This window comes from Polypterus senegalus, chromosome 12 (assembly GCF_016835505.1).
Source record: "Polypterus senegalus isolate Bchr_013 chromosome 12, ASM1683550v1, whole genome shotgun sequence".
Lineage (NCBI taxonomy): Eukaryota > Metazoa > Chordata > Cladistia > Polypteriformes > Polypteridae > Polypterus > Polypterus senegalus.
In genome coordinates, this window is record NC_053165.1 from 75,885,169 (window position 1) to 75,906,655 (window position 21,487).

Here is a 21,487-nt window from a genome sequence, read left to right on the forward strand (position 1 = left end):
GCTCACGTCTTTAACTTTTGTAGGCATGTAGTTTGGACCTCCTCCCTCACCGTACGGAACGCCGAACCTTCTAGTCCGGCTGTGGCGTCATCCAATCATAGGCCTGGAGGCGGAATGTTTGAGTGACACGTACATCCACCAATAGGAGTTTGGTTTTTGGACGCGGGCTGGAATTGGCGGCATATTGGCGGTTTTCGTGAAGTTTCCAAACAGAAGTAAACCTTAAAACAAAATTTGTTGCATTCAATGAGGATAACGGAAGAAGGGCACTCTCGGTTTAATAGGGGAGGAGGTTCCAGTGTGCATTTCAAAATGTTTGACTTCTGGTGAGTTTCTTCATTTTTTTTTTCCATTTTAAGGAAGAACGTTGTTTGTTTGACGATTAACGTTTGTGTAATGAAGTTTAACGCACTGACTGTTTCATTCTTTTCTAACGTATAAGTTCGTTTTGTGTGTCTTTCCTGAATTTGTAGGGAAAAATGAAGACTTTATTTAATTGAAGGAAATAAATGTTTTTCGAACGTCACGTCGCCGCGGTTAGCGTTTTCCAAAGCCCCCAAAGCCGAGGGGCCCGACTTTCCGTTTTGTCGGTGTCGCTTATTTATATTTTTCCCAGTTGGATAGAATGTGACGCTAAGGGCTTTAAACTTTTGCTTTTGTGTTACTTGAAGCAAAGAGAGAAACGTTTAAGGCAAGGTGGCTATATGCCGTCGGTTCTCCTGGTCAGTCCTGAGTGTGTTTTCCAAAACAAGTTGCTTCGAATTGGACCAAGCATTAGTACATGTTACATGGGGGGAGTTGCTAAGGTTTTCATAAGTCTTGCTGTAGTTCAAGGTGTTCTGGATATTTAATTTCTTAATTGTCAGTGCCCGTGAAGACTTTTGGTGTTACATGTTTGTTCACGGTTTGCTCTGCTCGTTTTAATTAACATTAAGGGATCAAAGTACACAGAAAAAAGTCAATAGATAAACGACATAGGTTTGTTATTTAAAACTGTAGCGTAAATAGAAGTTTGGTGGAAAAAAGTTGTCCATATATATGGATGGATGTGTGTGTGCCAAGCGACTATAAGCAAATAATGTATTGTTTTCTTTTTAACAACATTTTCATCTTGATTTTCATTCTACTTTTCCTGGTGTTCTCACTTTTTAATTAATCCATTATTTACTAATTAGTGGGTCTGACGCTAAAGTATTTGCAGCCTACTTTGATTTTTCAATGCTTGTCTTGGGTGTCTTCGTTTTTAATTGTCATTAAGATAAAACGAAGGGGAAAACTGCAAAAAAGGGCAAAATATAATGAAATCAACAAGAGTTAAGCCTTTAAATCTATATAGCAAAAGCGGAAATATTTCTAAATGTCTTAAGTGTAAAATTCTGCTGCTGTGCTTTTCTAAATCTAGAATAAGAGAAAAAAATACCAGCTCATTAAATGAGATCAGTGTTATCAGGTGTCACTGATTATGAATCTGGTTGGAAGAAAAACCTACAGCCCAAGTGGTTCCCGAGTTTAGGAAGCACTGCATTAGACCAATCTAGATGTACCCAGCTGCCGCCTGAAGGCTTTTGGCGTCTCACAGCGGAGCGCTCCTCGGACGCTGGGAAGCCCGTACGGAGACACACCCCTCGTGCGCTGCTATAGGATGCCGACTCCCAGAGTACGCGCCCCTCTCGTCAGTTTCAGGCTCGTTCAGTTGCACTGTCGGGCGGATTCCCGAGATTTGCAGCCTGTGTACTGCACATTTCAGACTCTTGTAAACTATCGAGGAATTTAAGATCTGGACCCAGAACAAGTTACTATTGCAGAATGTGTGTCACTTATTTTATATTTTATACGAAGCATGTAAAACATTAATACTTGATAAAAATCACAATGCCGTCGCATTTCATTATATTAAACCACAAGAACTTTGTACCAAACGTTACTTTTATTTAAGGCAGCGTAGTACAAAACAACATAAGGTATTGTTTGACCAATGCCTCTGCTGCTGCAACTACAATTTACCGTTATTCATTTTATTAAACATTTCCTTAATAGGGCTGCAGCTACCAGTTATTTTGATAATTGGTTAATCTGACAATTTTGTTAATCAGTTATATTGTGTGAAAAAACAAATTGAAATAACAGTGTATGAAATGTTTCATCAAACAGATTTGTAACATTTTGGAAATGTGTTTTTAAATTAACCAGTTGTAGATAATTTAAACAAAATACAGGTTTTTATACTAAATTTATGTCAATACATTGAAGTGTTGCAGCCTGCTGTGTGTCATTTGCTTTCGGAAGTGTGCTGTTGGATTTTCCCGTTTTAAAATTGTGATCCACAAAATCTGTGCAGCAGAGTACATTTTTGTGCCTTCCCCCAGATTGTATAAAAGCTAGTTGAAGTCCGATAGCCAGCTAGTATGGAACTTTAGCTCTTCCACCCTGCTCCTGCCTTTTGACTCGGAATGAGCAGCAAGTATTTCTGTCCTGGCACCCCTGCACTCTCGGTGAGGCTTTGATTTCCTTTGCACAAGAGACTGAAAAGTTTTCTGCTCAGACAGGGACTTGCTTTTCTTTGAGACCATTTTTTTTTTGTAAAGCCACACACACTAAAGTTACATGTGAATGCAAGAGTGTAGTGCAGCACTATAATTTAGCTGAGTGACTGCTTAAAAAAAAAAAGGCAAGTGAAAATGTGAATGTTTACTGACTAGTGGCTAATAAGACTTTTTTAGTTGCATATCATAACTCTGTCACATATGCTAGTGTTTTATTCTAATTGTAGGGGGATGGATTATAACTCAAATTATTCCTCATTTCAAACCAAAAGTCATGTCATGTCTAGCCTAGCAAACAGTGTCCATGTATTTGTATCACATAGCACTGAAATAACTTAACAGTAATGATGGTGTGATTATCTTGTCTACAGAGTCTGTAATGTTTTTGTGCATCTTCATTGTCCTCTCATGCCATATGAGGTCAGACCTACACATTTTATATCTCGCTATCAGAATACAGTGCTTCCAAACTCTGGAAGTCATATTTTGCACTTGTCTTTTCTGGTAATTGTGTACTGTCTGCCTTTTTTTTTCTCAAATGTGTTTGCCACTGAATGAAGTACTGATGTAGTTGCACCGCAGAAAGTACGTAACATAATGACGTAAACAACCAAGCGATGAAAGTGATTGTTGCCAGTGTTTTTAATAATTATCGATAACAATTAGTTGTTGCAGCCTTACTTAATAGTAATCAAATGAACCATGTACTTTGTGTAAACAGTCAGGACGTGATTCTCTACACTGGCCCTTCAAAAGCTCTTTAGACTATTCGCTTTGTGTTTCAGTGTTATTACTGCAATGTAATATTTCATAATAGTACTAGAGGTTGTTTGTTTACTCTGATACGTCTGAAGGCTTAACAATATCTATCAAGATACAACACACATCCAAGTCTCATATAATTGTCACACTATGTATGGACTTACAAAGGGAAAGGCACTGCATTTTGTTAATTTTAAATCACTCTTTCAATGAATTCTATATTTAAAAAAAAAAAAATAGTTGGTGGTCTGCTGTAGAAGAAAAAAGATAACTCTTTCCTTAAGACACACAGAGCTGTGCTGTCCTTTGACTCGCTCAGCTAAGACTTTGCTCTCCGAGTGGCTGCATGAACCATTTTTGCGTAGTGGGTTGAGGCGACGGCACACAGCCTTGCCACAAGCACAAAGAGAAGCTTATTGCACAAGCATCCATTCTGGAAAAATGGAAAACTTTTACCTGTTTTATGTCAAAGTTGTCCTTGTGTAAACTTAAAATTTTCCACCAATACAATATGGTTATTACTCTTGATGGAAAAGTCTACCTTAGACCATTTGACAGTTTCTTTCTTGAGCAAATGTTAATTTACCTTCAATATAGACATTGTCGTACATTTTAAGTGATTCTTTTAAAACATAGTTTGTGGCTTTTGAATTGTATGACCAGTATAAACCCCTATTGTCATGTTTAAGTAAGTATTTCTGAGGCTTGGTAATGTCTAAGACTGCTGGGTTCTCATCTGGGCGTCAGTGTGTCTCAGGCTGCTGAATGATCCTAAGGCTTCAGAGTGTCTCAACTGTACCTGGAGTCTATTGACTGTGCAGCTTTTGGGAACAAAACCTGCAGCCACCTGGGGTCCCCAGGATGCACTTGAGAACTCCTCCACGAAAGAGTGACCCATCTGGCTGGGATACTGGGACCACTGTCCCATTATTTAACCATACAAGCGTGATTGACTAAACAGTCTCTTGTTCGTAATATACGCAGTGTTAGGGTTACAAAAGCGAGCTGGCTGTATTTTATTCCCACTGTGTTTAAAGACTTGTTTATACTTGACAAGTCCACCTGAGCCATAAGGGCCAGGTGGCAAAAATGTCTGATATCCACACATGGCTGCAGTGCATGGAATTTTTTCTAAGTATGTGTTGCTCCATATTAGTGAATTTGGATTAGAGGCTGGTTACCTAGGCACTGGAATGATGAATGAAGGAGTGAATATAAAGCAACGGGTCATCAAAGTTTAAGACCGACCTCCAGAAATATCTGAAGTGCATGTGTTCATCATGTAAATCCCTCACTCCAGGGATCCAGTCCTTGATCACATTTGGTCACTCCACTTTCTCCTTTCTTTCCTCTTAAAGCCAGTAATAACAATTACAACTCTCATCGTCAGAGTCTCGCATTCTTTGTAGTGACAATGCCTAGGTATGCGACATTGACTAAAAACTGTCACGTACTCACTAGAGGCTATCCATGCACCAGTCAAAGTGTCTGCAACAAATATGAATGTGTTTTTGGTTCCTTATTGCGCGATTTGCTTTGTCTTCTGTGCGCATGCATCACGTGCCGATTATTAACGAACCTTAGACCAGTTAATGCTGCCGGTGGATGGCGAGGGTGGAAGTTGTGTGAAGTAAACTTGTCCACAATGGTACCGTTACTCAGGCTGTCTGGTGGCTGACACAGAGAGGCCATCTTGGTTTTTCAGTGAGTATTTACAGGTGGTGACATGTAATCCCTATACTTTAAGCAGATGCTCCAGAGATGTTTTTTTTTAATACAGGGTGTACTTGTAAATTTTATTAAGGTATCGCCTTGTACTAGACCAGGGGTGGATAAAGTCAGTCCTGGAGGGCCGCAGTGGCTGCAGGTTTTTGTTCTAACCCAGTTGCTTAATTAGAAAGCAATTCTTGCAAGTAATTTAATTTCATGGCTTGTTAGTGCTTTTACTCTGCCATGTCAGGTAATTCTCATATCCTAGACCTTTTTCCCCTTTCTAAGGATATCATCCAAATGATTTGAAGGCTAAAATGGATGAGTAATTCTCAGTCCTTCACTTTTCTCTCTTCACTTTCCTTCCAAGTATTTAATTAAATCCAATAATGCATGATAAATACACACAGGTGTAAATGGTAACAAGCTAAATGGAGAAATGCTGGTCTCTTTTTTTTTTTTTGTCATTTGCATGTTATTGCTAATAAGAGGCAATTCAAAACAAAGAATACAGTTGTTTAAGACTAAAATAAGCAATAAGGGTTTAAACAAGTTAGACAACTAAAGTGAAGCAGAAGTGTTACTTAAGCCATAAGTGCCTCTTATTAAGAAATTGGGTTGGAGCCCTGCAGCTCTCCAGGAATGACTTTGCCCACCCCTGTGCTAGACACTACCAGCCTTTTAGAAGTTTTACTCCATGGTTAATGTAAGTAGCAGGCACTAATAATCAAACATGTGTTTTGTGAAATTTTGCTACTCGCATGTAGGAATGACCTAGTGGATCTCACCCAGAACATCAGTGTTTTTATTGCCTACTAATAAGAAAAGAATCAATGTGGTTGTCAGACTTTTTATTGAATAATGTTTCACCCATCCAGGGCAGGGTTATGTAGAACTTGGAAGTAATCCCCTCGGGCATAGGGCACAAGGCAGGAAGAAACCCTGGATGGTGTTACTAGCTCATCACAGGGCGAATGCATGCATGCTAGGGTCAATTTCACTTTTCCAGTTCACCTAATCTGCATGTCTTTGGACTGTGGGAGGAAAGCCACACATTCCGTTTTCTCCTTACTGCAAGCAGAGCAGCTTTACCTCTCTGCTACCGTTCCACACTTGACTGATGTTACTCAGGTTAATACTGTGAAATTTCCCTGCTATTGAGTATTGGAACACCACCACAAAGGATGTAGCTCAAAGTGCTTCACGGCATCTCAAAGTAGTTGCATGCAAAGAAAAATATTTAAATTGGATCAGAATAATGAATAAATAGCATACAAAAGATTAATAAATAATGCACACTTGCATAAAGAGATTTTTGTAGATTTCACATTTTGTCCTGAGTTTCGAAACTTTATTCTTTTTACAGATCTAACTTATGCAAATTCGAGAAGTTGTGGAGAATATCAGTGCATTAAATGTCAAGCTTCATGTCTAATACTTTAAACATTTCTGAGATAAAAATGTACCATAGCCAAGGGAAACAAACCTTAGAGTGATTAAAAAAAAAAAAAAGTAATCCTGGTTCTGTCAATCTCCCAAAAAAGTTGTACCTGTTGTGATCGTATTTGGTAAAGATTTTCTTGAATAAATACTGACCCTGAAAATAATATATAATTGCTCCTTTCAAGAATCATGAATTGTTTGATCTAAATTGTTTGGTTTTTCCAGGTGAGCTGCCCAGGACCATAAATCATAAACCTCATAAGCTGCAGTCCTGCAAAATTTGTATTTCCCTTTTTTCTTGTCCTAGTTTTAAACAGTATTGACTATTTTATAAAGAAAATGGCATTTTAAAATGTGCCTTGAAACTGCATTCTGCATATTACTTTTGAGATAATCTAAACTTTTAGTAGTGTGCTTAACTCAAAACAAATAATCAAAATATTTAACTCCAATTTTTGTCTAAACATTGACATATACCTGTACACAGAACTTTTTCACATGTTTCAATAACGTTTGTAACTGGTTTAGTATGATTAGTCTGTGCTCTTGGAAAACTTTGGATTCAGAAACTAGCATTTGTTTACTGAGCTCCCAAAAGATAACCTTCACGATGCTGCTATAGTTTTGGACCAGGATTTTTTTTTTTTTGATGTTTGGAAACTTAATTTCCAAATATGAAATCTGATTTGAGTTTGTGCAGCTATCAATCCTAAATGTGCTTTGCATGTGTTTAGTTACTAGGTTTTTTTAGACATGACCCAGTAGACCAACAACATATTGGCTGGCTCTTTTCTTAACGCAGTTTCTTTTTTGTTTTAGGAAGTCTGCAAATTCCTCATTTACAATGGCAAGGAAGAGAAATAGAAAATGAAGAACCATTGCTATTACTTTAAGCTACAACTGTGTGCTGTATACACAGTTATGACTATGTAGAAATCTGGGGACATGAGAGAGGAGCCAGAACTGCCTAACATGAGATGTGGAGGGTTTTGATGTATAACAGTGGACTAATTTTTTGGGTCTCTTCAGGAAAACTTATGTCAACATCTGTCCACAAGACAAGGGGGGCCGTTTTCATCACAATATCTGAAGAAATTTCACAGTGTTGGCTGGCAATAGTTACTCCAAATGCTTATGAAATCAAATGTGCTAGGCAGACCTGTGTCTGAGGGATTCCTAGCTTTACTTAAGGAAGTGACATGGTGAGTATTTAAGGTTTGGAGATTGATTATCTGAATAGAAACTACTTGCATTTTTCAAAATTATATTTTCCCCCCTACTTCTTTTTGGGAAACTGAAGCTTGTCTAGGTGGCATAGAGTGTAAAGAAGATTGTACATTGGGTAGAATGCTACTTGAAGTCAGAGTTTACACCTGGGCAATTCTTAGATAAACATGAAATTAAAATGTCTATTGTTTTTTTTGTTTAGAGAGTAATTCATGGAAATCTTGTGTTCATAATCTGACAATCAGATTTGGCAGCTGCTGCCGTCACTACTCAGAATTCCTTTATATTAAAATGTAAACCCTCGTCTTTTTTTCCCTCCTAATTGAGCATGAAAAAGCCAGCGTTTTATCCAGTTTAGGTAAAGCTATTAACTAGCTTAAGTGACAACGTTACTGCAATAGGCTTGTCCTCGTGCCCCGTTAAATGTGCATTACAGTACTGTTAAGAATCTCTTTTGCAGTATCTGACATGATTCAAATGTCATGGTTCTCTTTTCACACCCCAGCTATCTTTGAAGCCCTGTGTTATAGTGTAGCTTGTGTAAACATCTATGAATATGAGGAAATCTGCACCCATACAAGGTAGGCAGTCACCCATAAACCTGTTACTGCACTTTCTAGTGCATTGGTGTCCTATCAAGATTTGGTTCCTTTAAACCCAATGCTACCCAGATAGGTTCCTTTTATTAGAAATAACTGTTTCAGAAAATGAATTGGTAAATTGTTACTGTTAAAATTAAGAGTCTTGCTTAATTTATTCATAATGTATAACTTTTTGTTCGTAGTTTAGATTCAAATATCTGATCATTTTGTATAGGTTTAGAAACAAAATGCTGCAGTGTTTTAAATCGGTAACATTTAATAAATCCAGTCGATTAAAAGTGAAGTTACATTTTTAACTCTATGTTCCCCTTTTCTTGTATTTTCAAGAGTTCAGCAGCATCCCTCATCACCCATCACTGACATGGCCTCTTGGAACAGGGATGTGGTTAAGGTAACAGCTTGTTATATATATTTTTTATACTTGTATTTTAAGCACATTCGTGTAGTCCGAGTTTGTTGAAACAACCTGATTCATTACTCAATATTCTGCTTTTTATTTCATGTTTGATTTTATTTTTTTTTCCCCTTACACAGTGTATGTTTGTGGAATAAGTAATAGATACTGTTGTGTGACTGGCAATGTTTTGAATATATCTACCCCTGATATTTGTGGTTAGAAGTACATTTTAGTTATTTTTATCAGTTAGTAATGGAGTCCTTGTTGCCTGTTTATTATTAAAACTTGAATTCATATTTCCATTTATAATCCTTAGACATGATAACCTGTTCGTTAAAGCATTATTTTTTGTTTAAAGTCATTTTATTGTACCATAAAAATGAACCTTTGCTTAAAATTTCATGTGAAAAAAATAATCTTGTGCTCATGATGAAGTGTAGTTTGAGATTTATTTAAAAAAAAAAAAATTATTGATCTTTTCCTATGTTTGTCTGATTACAAAATTGCACTTTCTTGCATTATTTGATAATGAACTGGTTAAGGTTTCTTTTAATCCTCACATCAGATGTGGGTCAAGTATGTTTCAACTACTGTTTTACTGCAGTCTTGAATTCGGATTGGTGGTGGTGGTTGGGATTTTAAATACTGCCGTGACATTACAAGATTATTAAAATGCTGCTGTGGCATCTCTTTCAATTGCATTATGACCAAGACATTTTCTGAAGGCTGTAAATAGGATTTGTAGAATGTTACTTGGTAGTGTGTTTTGATTTGGGTCAAATTTGTGACCTTCGTGCAGAATGATGAAAAGACAGTTTGAATGTTACAGTTGTGATGCCATAGAATTTGGCGCAGATTTTGGTTCAGAATTGAAAGTACTCCTTAAAAAATAGTATTGCTGTATTGAAATTTCTGAAATAGTATTGTAATTCTTTGCAATTTTATCAGTTAATAAATTTAATGAGGAAGATCTTGTTGTGTGGATGGTGTCAGTGGTTACTTCCTTGCCTTGTTGTTGAGCTTCATCTGTGGAACAGGTCCTAGCTGTCTTAAGTGATTTGCTTTTGATCACACTCCACAGACACCCCTGATCAACTACGTACGAGCAAGCTGGTATGGGTGTGTGCTCGAGTGTGTCTTGTGACAGACATTGTAATGTTCACTATGTGCTGTATTTACTGTATATACTTATTCACTTTGTAATTTAAAAAAAAAAAATTTTTTTGCTCCTATTAAAGCTTACTTGAAGACTTCCTATTCATGTATGTCAACAGCACTTGTGAAATGGACTGTAATGTGTGGTGTGATGGGGTCAGAAAAGAATAATCTTTTTGAGAAACTTGACAGCAATCATTTTCTGCTCTGTTCATACTCTTTCAATATTGACAAACCTCAGAACTCCTACCAGCAAATGATGGGTAGAGAATTCAGGAGAACTGAAGTACATACCTTTAGCTTTTTCCATTAGTACGCTAAATGTAGCTTTTCTGCTTTTTTTGTTTTTGTGTGTGTATGTTTCTATTAACACATGGCTGTTGGAAGGTCTGGTCTTTGTGCTCAAGGGGTGTGTTTTTTGTTTTTTCCCCCTCTGTATTTGGTTTTTAACACCCTGTTCCCAGGTGGTGAAAAGCCATTGCTAAGTGAGGTAATAGCCAATTGATTTTGTTCTGTTTTGCAGCGGCAACACATAAATCAAGTCAGCTGTCGTAGAGGGTGTTTCATGTTTGAAGTGAGTGTATGCCAGCAATTAATCTGCTGAAAGCTCTTGTGGCTTTCCAAAAGCATTTTATTTCTTTTTGTAATTAATTAATTAATTCATTCATGTTTTCATGGACTGTGACACATAGGCTACATATGTGTTGTGACACTTCAGAGCTGTTCTGGGGAGAAATAGAGTGCTGGTGGCTTTCTTTAAAGTGACTTTTTCAGGCACTGAGCCGGGTAGACATGTAATTGATGGATGTAGTTGAAGACCTGACCGCAGCTTTCAATAAATTACACAAGTGCGAAACCCAGAAAAGAGACATGTTAGATTGCAAGTCAAAAGAGAGGCTAAAAACTCGTCACACTGCAAACAAAACAAACATTTGTATGGGTGTCCGGGAAAACTAATTTCATCATCTAAAATGACTTCCCTTTTTAGGTTCATTTAATTTTGAGGCATTGGCAAACTTATTCTTTGCTAAAGCTGACGTGGTGCTTTAGTATTTTTTTTTTCTTTTTTTTTAAATGCTTGTTAATATAAAAAGTTTAAAAATACGTTTGTGCTCTCCTTTGGAAATGAGTAAGTTCTAAATCATGTTGGGTTTTTTTTTTTATATAAAATTACTAGTGTTGACTCATTTTAGATGTCTGGCTTTTGGATTCTTCAAAAATGTTCTAATTTAGTACTGTTAGTTGGTTTAGTTAGTTTTAAATTAGTTTAGTAATTTAGGTGTTTAAGTAGTGTGCGCTCATTCACTTTTTTTTTTTTGGCCCACTGAGTAAGCAGTTTGGATTTTTCTTTGATGTCCTTAAATTTTTGTATTGCAAACTGGAGGAGAATTGTCTGTTTGCAGACAGCAGTAGATACGGATAGGGTATTTAGCCAGCAGTGATTGTTTTATGGTGGGTGGCCCCCACTGACTTTAAGACTAATAACTAAGGAACTTGTTTTTAATTTTATAGTAATTCTAGAGTAGTTAATAAATGTACTTACATTAGAGTGTATAACCATATTTATCACATCTGTATGTTAAATTGAATTAAAAGTGTATGTTTAGATCTTGTTTATGCATTCCATTTTATGTAGTGTTTCCTAAGTGTTGGCAGCTTGTCCTTTATGTGAAAACTGTTTAGACAGGAGTAACAATGGAGCATAAAGTCATTTCTCCAGGCCAATCACAAAGTAAAGTGGTAGTCTGATAAAGTGCGCAACATTAGTGCAGAAAGACTTGCAAGTGGGCTGTACTTTAGTACTTAAATTTACTGGTGACTAAATCATACTGTGGGAAGAAATATAAAAACTATACAGTATTTAGAATTGAATTACACCGATGGCACGCTCAATTATTTTAATGCTTTTTCTTGGCAAAGGTAAAAATAGTGCAATGAAGACAGCCAGGTAAAAGGGAATCAATCAAACAGGAAAATGCAGAGATGTTCAAGCACTTAAGCCTGGCTGTAGCAAGGCCGCCTCACTATTGTAGTTCAAACCAATAGGTTTATATTTTATCTAATTAACTGGCATACATGTCTAACATGAGATAAATGGAGGAAGAACTTTAGGTCCAACAGTTTTGTTTATTGATGTGTAAGTCCTCTCCAAATGTTGTTGGCTTAGTATAGAATATCTTGCAGTTGAATATTGCCCATTTTTTATTAGAGTCTTTTCCTCTTGTAGAATGACTGCGCACACAAAGTGATAAGGTAGCACTTGTGAGGTTTCAAATCATGAAAAATACTTTTTTGCTTCTGCTGCTGTAATTGTAGCTCAGCAATGATTGTGTGCTTTCCAGACCATGTATATAGGTTTAGTTGTATTTAGTTTGTTTCCTCATTTTTGAAGTTTTTGGTAGTTTTGATACTTTAAAATCCATTTTTAGCTAAGTGAAGTTCTGAAGGCAAACCTATCAAGTGAAGCAAGTCCTTCCAGGCATAACATACCACTTGTATTTAGATCCCCTTTATTTAAGGCTCTGTACCTCATGCTGTCTTGTCATATCCACGTCCGAATAACTAATACCTCTGGAATGCATCTTTCCTTTGCATTCTTTTAATATCCTTTGATTTCTTTTTTTTTTTTTTTGTGTTCATTTCAAGAGGAATTTAAGCAATGCTTAGAGTATTTCAGTTGTAAAATACTTGCACATCACAAAGTAAAGTTGAAAAGCATGTAGTCTTCAGTTTTGTTTTCATAGGTTCTTTCCTTAATGATATCTTTACACAGTGAATCGCATCTAGTATTACACATTTATGCTCTCTTCAAGGTCAGTCCTATGGTTGAGTCCTGCAATGGCTCAATGTATATAGTATATTTTGGCAAAGTGAGATGCAAGTCTGGAATTTTTTGGTATTTAAATTTTTGCGATGCCATTTTCATGTGTAAATATTAACATGGAATTGTGACTTTATATAGGTGTTCTTTGAAAGACCTAATTGATAACGGAAAACTGTAAAGCTCACACATCAGAAGTTTGGTAACAAGTTCACACATTCTTCACCCAACTGAAATCCATTTAGACAGTGTGTGTTCTGTCATTCTTTGTCAGTTAAGTCAATGTGAGGTAGCCTAATTGGTGTGAAGGTGGAGAGGTCTTGCTGTAAATACTAAATATAGACACAGTATATTTAAGGAAAAGGGGAAGAATTCTGTTCAGTGTACAGTATGGACAAAGTTGTTTAATTACCACAGATTAGGAAGCTAGAGCAGGAGTGATCTGCTAGCATAATTGTTGTTCTGTATACTATGTTACACTACATGTACAGTATATGTTTAACACTAAACTCATTTAGCTTAATTTGTTTAATCAAATTATGAAAAGACTGTAGCAAGGCAATTGAAGTAGTAACACCTTTCTCACAGCCACCTGCCCAGTAGGGATGACATAAGAACTGAGATATTGGAACTAAATCAATTCCAAAGTTCTGAAAATATAACAGAACTAGCATTTTTAAAGTATCGTTGGTACCAAGAAAGTCCTTACTACCCTTATACTTCAAATTGATGAATTAAACCGAAAGGCACAGTAATACATTAATAATACATGATGATAACTTGAGTAACAACTACATAAAAATATGGCTTACAGTGGTGATGCAGCACTGAATCAACAGATGTCATGAAGACAAACAGCAGAGTTCATGTCTGGAAATGCTTTGTGTTTGTGCAGAATTTATTGCGCGAGTGCAGGAAACGCACTTTTGTTTTTTTAAAAGGGGAACAAAATGCACAAGCTTATGTTGCCATTTCTACCCCAAATATGGCATTAGTTCAGAAATGGAATTGTGCATGCTTTGAGTGAGAAATAACATTACAGATCAAATGTGGTTTAACTTTTGTCACATATTCTGTCAAAGGAGGTTTTGTGGCTTTAAGTAGTGTCCTACACAGTCCCAATTGAATGAAGCCTTTGCATTCATTCTGTGATTGTATTGAACACCTTTACAGATGTCTGTCAATCCACTCATCCGCCCATTTTATATCTGGTCACATGGGGGACCTCGCAAGTTACCCATATAGGAGCGTAAGGAATTGCAGCAAGTAAACCTCAAGGCAAAATTTAAATGACAAGCTCCATTTGTAGATACTGGAATAGAATCTATTTAGTGTTTCAATGCTTTGAAGTTCAAGGCTCATCTCCCTATTTAAATGTACTGTGCTATCAGAGACGTGTAGCCACTCAAATGCACTGTTAACAAAAGTCTTATGGTGAGAAGCTACAGAATATATCCTTCATTTACTAAAAGTGCAATCAGTGTGGTTCTGCCCCGCAATCTGTTGTGTATTCTTGATTTCAGTAAGCCATCACTGTACCCACCAAAATGAAAGTTTTCTTAGTTTTGGTATAAATCTCCAGGTCCCAACATTGGGGTAGAATTAGGAGGAGTGGGCCATGTGCTTAAATCTTTGTTCAAAGCTTGGTAGTTGCCTGAAGTTGAATAGGCACTACACAGTAATGGCATGTACTGTGAGAGTATGGAATAGGTTTATAGATTGCAGCAAAAATCCACAGAAAAAGCATTTGAAATTATAATCTGTAGACAGAGTGGAACAGAGAATGCAGTGACAATATTTCGAAACATACAGTACTTGATGGCTGTTTGAGCACAGTCTGGCACATCTTATGCTGAAAAAGTCTGGTCATTAACCATATATTGTGAGAGTGGAGGGAGCAAAACATTTTAAACCCTCTGTTGCCCAGTTTCCATATCAGTTATTTTTAGTTAAGATAAAACTAAGAAAAAAAACTAAAAGTAAAAATGCATAATCTTTTAACGCTTAAACTGCCGGAACCGGCTATAGTCGGCTCCCAGTGCAGTGTGCCAGTGTTCCGTAGCTGATCAGTCAGTGCCATACATTTGTTGAGCAGCCAGCTCATGACCATTGCCACCCCCTGCAGCATTGCTGTCCCTAGGATTCAGTCGCTGCACTAGACTAGCCCACAAGCTTCAGTGTTGGCCTTTGTGTCCTTGCGTGCAGCCAGGTTAAGTGCATTTTGCTTGGTGATTTGCTGAATTTCATCAATGGAGTCCATTGCACCTTGTACATATAATAATGGATTTTTCCAGTAGTTAATAGTTTTTACAGTTCATTGGCATTGTATAAAATGATTATTGCAGTAATTATGATGCTCTTTGCATGAAAAAAATGTGTTCCATTAAAATGTCAATTTTTCTTGCTGAATTGAGGCGTTTCCTTAAAGTGCAGCAAAAACTTATTTGGGGTCCAGGGGTGCATTAACCACAAAGTATGTGGCACTTTAAGAGTTAAAACAGTAAACACATCAGCAGGTAGGTATAGTTTTCATCATTTTACAGACTCTCTGCAATTTTGTCCAGCTACTAGTAAAGTTTACCAGTTCAGCATACAGACGTAAGGCCAACTGAGTAATCATATGAGGTACAGTTTGGTTTGTTAACAATATCATTCTGCTTCACAGTTTCACTCCATAAAATTGGAACAAGGCACCATCTCCTGAATCTGACATTTTTGAAGTTAAGTTTGGCTCCTGTTTAGTTTCTGGTTCAAACACTAAAAGTAAGAACAGCTTGCATTTATTTAAGCTCGTTGTAGTTTAAAGCAGTAAATTGATGTCTGTCTGTGCACACTGTTTATTTGTTTCTTGCAATTTTTGATTATATTGGAAGCCTTGACCTGTCACAGTATCTTGGGGAAAATTTGAGTTATCTCACAAACAGTAAAATTGTTTGAGTTTAGTGGACAGACGCTATAAATGATGTAGAATTTGACAACTATTAAAACTGCTTCCCACTTGCAAAACTCATCTGTGTGGTTGTTTTTGATGTGACAAACAAAGTTAACTGCTGCAAAACTGAAACAGAACAAACCAAAAACAGCTGTTATCATAATGCATGTACATTTTTAAATTAGTCAGATTATCACCAAGGGGAGATTTAAAAATTTTGCAGATGCTTTCCAAAAATAAATACAGTGAACCCTCGTTTATCACGGTTAATCCGTTCCAGACTCTACCGTGATCAATGAATTTTCGCGAAGTAGGGTTCTTTATTTATAAATCGAATGTTTTCGCAGTTAAAGTATAGAAAACCTGTTTACGACCTTCTAAATACGTTTTTTAACATTATTAGAGCCCTCTAGACATGAAAACACCCTTTAGTCACCATTACACTCGTATTACCCAATATATTAGACAAAATAAGAGAAAATAAGACGCACAACACGTTACAAATATATTACTAGGCACACTTGCCTTTTAAGGCGACCGACTTTTATCCTCCATTTTTGTGTGCTCCATGTGTACATCAGGCATGTAAGTGTAGGGAATGAGATCATCAAAGTGCCCATTCATAACATCTCCCGAAAACCTAAGTGTTTTTTTTTTTTATCCCTTCAAGTGCCTGTCCAAAGTCGTACAATGTCAGCCCGAGTCTGTACCGCTAAAGACGGAGTGTCATGCACTAAATAAGCTATAGATGAGAATAAGCAAGCACCATCTCCCCTGATATTTACTACGCGGTGAGGCATTTGTACTCCATCAACATTAATTATTTCCAGAGACATGATTTTGTCTGTTTTTCCAGCGCATCGCGCACAAAAGCAAGGGGACGATGAGAGCAGCAGAACTCTGCTCACATCGCGTCGCTTCCCTCAAGCCGCAAGTAGTAAGTAGGTAATAAGCGGAATACCGCTACGCTTTGCACTCACAGGATGGAAGGACAATCCCGAACGCTTTTATATAGTAGATTATTGTACTGTACATTTAATTGCACACAAACACTAACCTATAAAGGCACGACCTCGGTAGGAGAGTCTTCAGAGGTAGTGCAGTATCTTCAGCAGGTGCGTTGTCTTCAGTGAAGAAGTACTAGGAGTAGGCAGTGGGTGTCTGGGTGCGCGACTGAACATCTTGATAGGCAGTTGCTGGAGCTGTCTTTTAATATGAGTGAGGAGGCTTTTGTAGGGTATTGCCATCTTTAATCATATCCAAGAGTTTCACCTTCTCCTGGATAGTAAGCACCTTCCTCCGGCGCTTAGTTTTATTGTCGTAAGGCTTAGAAAAAGCAGCATGTTTAGGAGCCATCGTAGGGCCTAGATAAAAGTTCTCAGAAAGCGCATGCGTAGTGACGTAAGCGTGTATGAGAAAAAAATTGTGATAGAGTGAAGCCGCGAAAGTCGAAGCGTGATATAGCGAAAGGAACACTGTAAATAAATATCTTAAAAAAAAAAACAACCTACTCACTCTCACACACACACACACACACAGAGTTCTGGCTAGGGTAACAGAGAGCTGCTGCTGTCAATAACAGACTTGTGGTTACTTTGGAGTTTACTGTTGTGCAGAATCATCACCTTTATATGCTTCACTGTTTACTAGAACTCGAATCTACAGTACTGTCAGTCATTGTTGGAGAGCTTTCACAATTACAACGCTACACACACATGCTTTATGCTTGGACAGCATATGTTAATCTCTCTTGCTGGTGCTAATGTTATCTAGGTACCTCCCTCTGTCACTGCCTGCAGTTCACTGTAGATGCGTAAACTCGGGAATGATGTGCATGTGGCTAATGTTGCACAAGTTAACTCTGGAATAACACTTAAGGGTTAAAGAGGAATGGATTGACCAGTCTAGTGGTAGGAGCATAAAGACAAAGAAGAAATACATTCCCAATCCCCGTACTAGATTAATTTTGGGGATCTTGCAACCCAGGTTAGCGCATGTGAAAGGCATGGCATGCATAAGCAACAGCATAAAGATTCCTGGCTGACTACAATAAATGAATGGTTTAAATAGGAGTGTATGATATGCATTGTCTATGATAATCTTACTTTTTTTTTTGACAATGTGCTATTTGAGACGGTTCAGCCCCCACCATTACAGCCACCCAGGTAAGCAGAGAGCTGAGGAGACTTCATGCCAGCAAAGCAATGAGTCCAGATGGAGTATCGACATGACTGCTGAAGGCCTGTTTGCTGGAGCTGGGGAGTCCTCTACAGTGCATCTTCAACCTGAGCCTGGAACAGGGGTGAGTCCTGAAGGCTTTGGAAAACATCTTGCACCACCCCAGTCCCAAAGGTATCGCGCCCTGGTGAGCTGAATGACGTCAGAGCAACAGGCCGGAAGTCGCATGTGATGAAGACCATGGAGCAGCTGCTGCTTCACAACCTGAGGCCACAGGCCCGCCACGCCTTGACCCTGTGCAGTTCACATACAAGGAGAAGGTGGAAGTGGAGGATGCCATCATCTATACGCTACACCGATCCCTCTCCCACTTGGACAGAGGCAGTGGTGCCGTAAGAATTGTTTCTGGACTTCTCTAGCGCCTTCAACACCATCCAACCTCTGCTCCTCAGGGACAAGCTGACAGATGGGAGTAGATTCATACCTGGTGCCATGGACCGTGGACTATCTGTTATACTAAGGTTGTTGTAATATTAAGAATTGTGTCACTGTATCTGTTTTAGATCTCTTTACATGTATTTTTCATTCTTTTTCTGTATAACATGCCATGAAGAGCTGAGCCAGCTTTAGCACAGGGTGTCAACTTTCAGAAGTGCTGGGATAGGCAAAGCATAAAGATAGACAAGAACAGCTGTTGTCAGCCCTAAAAGGCCTAAGTGTTATATGATCTGACTATCTGCTGCTTAGCCTAAGTTTGTCTACCTTGTTTGGCATTGTACTGGGGGATGTGGTCGTGTGGGCACAATATAAAAGAACGCTGGAACCTTGCCAAGCTTTGAAGACCTGCGGGAGTGGAAGAAATAGACTCCAAGGCCACCTCCGTTGTGACAGAAAAAAGCCATTTCTACACGACCAAATCCCCGTGGTTCGAAAAGAAATGTGACTGGTCTTCCCTGTCATTTTAAAGCAACGTAAGCCGCACTAAACAAGCTAAGTATATTCTGTCTTTTCTGTGACGTTGTTGCCGCCTATCGCCGAAAAGAGGGATATCGCCGTTATACGTAATACTTATTTAACTAAAGGGTTATTAAAACGCCGCAATATAAAAACATATTTCCACGGAGCTAACACTCCCATCAGAAACACTATCTTACAGACAGACCTCGGTATGTGTGTCTCGGGAACTGCAGGTCTGACATTGTGGTCAGCAACACAGGAGCGCCACAGGGGACTGTACTTTCTCCGGTCCTGTTCAGCCAACATACATCAAACTTCCAATACAACTCGGAGTCCTGCCACGTGCAAAATTTCACTGACGACACTGCTATCGTGGGCTGCATCAGGAGGAGTATAGGAAGCTAATCAAGGACTTTGTTAAATGGTGCGACTCAAACCACCTACAACTGAACACCAGCAAGACCAAGGAGCTGGTGGTGGATTTTAGGAGGCCCAGGCCCCTCATGGACCTCGTGACCATCAGAGGTAACTGTGTGCAGAGGGTGCAGACCTATAAATACCTGGGAGTGCAGCTAGATAATAAGCTGGACTGGACTGCCAATACTGATGCTCTGTGCAAGAGAGGACAGAGCCGATTATACTTCCTTAGAAGGCTGGCGTCCTTCAACATCTGCAGTAAGATGCTGCAGATGTTCTATCAGGCGGTTGTGGCGGGTGCCCTCTTCTACGCACTGGTGTGCTGGGGAGGTAGCATAAAGGACGCCTCACGCCTGGACAAACTGGTGAGGAAGGCAGGCTCTATTGTAGGCACGGAGCTGGACAGTTTGACATCCGTGGCAGAGCGACGGGTGCTGAGCAGGCTCCTGTCAATCATGGAGAATCCACTGAACAACTGATCTCCAGACAGAGGAGCAGCTTCAGCGATGGACTGCTGTCACCATCCTTTTCCACTGACAGACTGAGGAGACCCCACACTATGCGAGTCTTCAGTTCCACCCTCAGGGGCGGGTGGTTGTTAAATGTTAACATTATCCAAGGTTATTGTCTGTTATACCTGCCTCACACTCTCCACCTTGCTTTTTTTAACTTGCACTGCGCTTTTATTGCTATTTAATTAATATTGTTTTTTTTATCAGTATGCTGCTGCTGGAATATGTGAATTTCCCCTTGGAGATTAATAAAGTGTCTGTCGCAAAAAACAATCAAACACGCACCTTGAGAGTCCAAGAATTCACTGTCTCATGTAACCTAATAGGATGGACTACTGATCTTGCAGAGAGTGAGCACATAGGCAGAGAAGGTCTTTGTTGTGGAATGGGATGAACACGGAGCTCAGGAGTGAGAGGTGCAGAGCTCAGAGGGGCGTGCAGTTTCATGACTGGATTAGGATTTCAGACCCGCCCATGTAAAATATTTTCTGCATTTGCATAGTTAGATGTGGGCAACTGCGAGTTTCTTGCCCCATCCCATCCTGTTTGCAATATCTTTGAGATTTACTCAGTCTGCTAAAGAATATTTTCTTTTTCTTCTCAAAATGATTGGTTCATAAAATGCTACGTAAGCTCCAGAATATTAAATAACATTTTAAAATGGGTTTCTTTCTGCCGTTTTCTCTAACATTTAGGTGTTAACCTGGTTCAAAGTCCACGAACTATAATGATGTAACGATACATTTAGCAGTTTGTTTAAATAAAAACCTCTCCAATAATTGAGGGGGTCGAAGCCATTACAACAGCAGCTATGATGGTCCTATCTTAGGCCCTTCAACTGCTTCAGCTTGCCTTATGGCTGTAAAAGTTGTTTTTGTCCGTTTTGGGAGATGGACATCTGAGGTTGAACTCTGTTAGCAGTGGTGTTTTAACTTTTTTATTTTTTAATCCTCCCGAGGTAGCCTATATTTACTCAGCCAGAGGGACTTTGATTACAGCACATGCAAGCATTACTGTCAGGAAAAAAATGGCTCAAAGAAACGGAAAAGACTGCTGAAGCTTCATCTAAGTCTTAATGGGCCTCAAGTTCAACATACGGTCTGGCAGAGAGTAACCTGGAACAGATAGGCGAAAGAATGGATGTCTCGGGACCTGATACCGCAGCATCGCCCCCAGCTGAGAATGAAAGTCCAAGTGAGTCAGGCCAGGAGACCTCGTCGATTCCAGAAGGTTCGTTGAAACTGAAAATGGTCATACTTTCCACACTGTCAACTACCCACTGTGAGCCAGCGGCACCAAGTCCAACTGGGTTTCCTACTCCACCTGTGGAGCTTGGAGAAGACTGAAACTAACGGTCTGAACCGACGGTAATCACTGCAGTAACTGCCACGCTTGGAGGACATAAATGAGATAACGAGCAATATAAAGATCATCACAAATGAGGAAAAATATAATGGGCATAATCATGACAAATATGAAGCTGTTTCAGGATATTAAAGATTTAGAGAAACAAACATTTAATTGCTTTGAGGCTAACTGTAAAGGTATGGTAGGAAAAATACAAGAAAATGTGAGTAGTTTCTAAAATGTAGAGCTATTGATGTTCAGCTTGAACACATTGAGCCAAATGTTCATGACTCGTATTGAAATAATCGAACAATTGGCTTTTGCTATTGATGAAAAAGCAGTGGCTACTAAATCTGAATACAAGGTGCTTAGAGACGGACTAACCATGCTGGAAGATGAATGCAGAATGAAATATCAGAATTGAAGGTCTCCCTGAAGACTATGGAAGCCCAAACTCAGTGACATTTCATCCATCCAATTATTA

The 21,487-nt window shown here is 38.6% G+C and overlaps 1 long non-coding RNA gene across 1 annotated transcript; it reads left to right on the forward strand.

Moving 5' to 3' along the window:
• Positions 1-235: 235 nt before the first annotated feature.
• Positions 236-8,680, forward strand: LOC120541059. Its single transcript, XR_005635939.1, has 3 exons — positions 236-326; positions 7,278-7,660; positions 8,615-8,680. It is a non-coding gene; the product is annotated as an uncharacterized LOC120541059 (long non-coding RNA).
• The last annotated feature ends 12,807 nt before the right edge of the window (positions 8,681-21,487 follow it).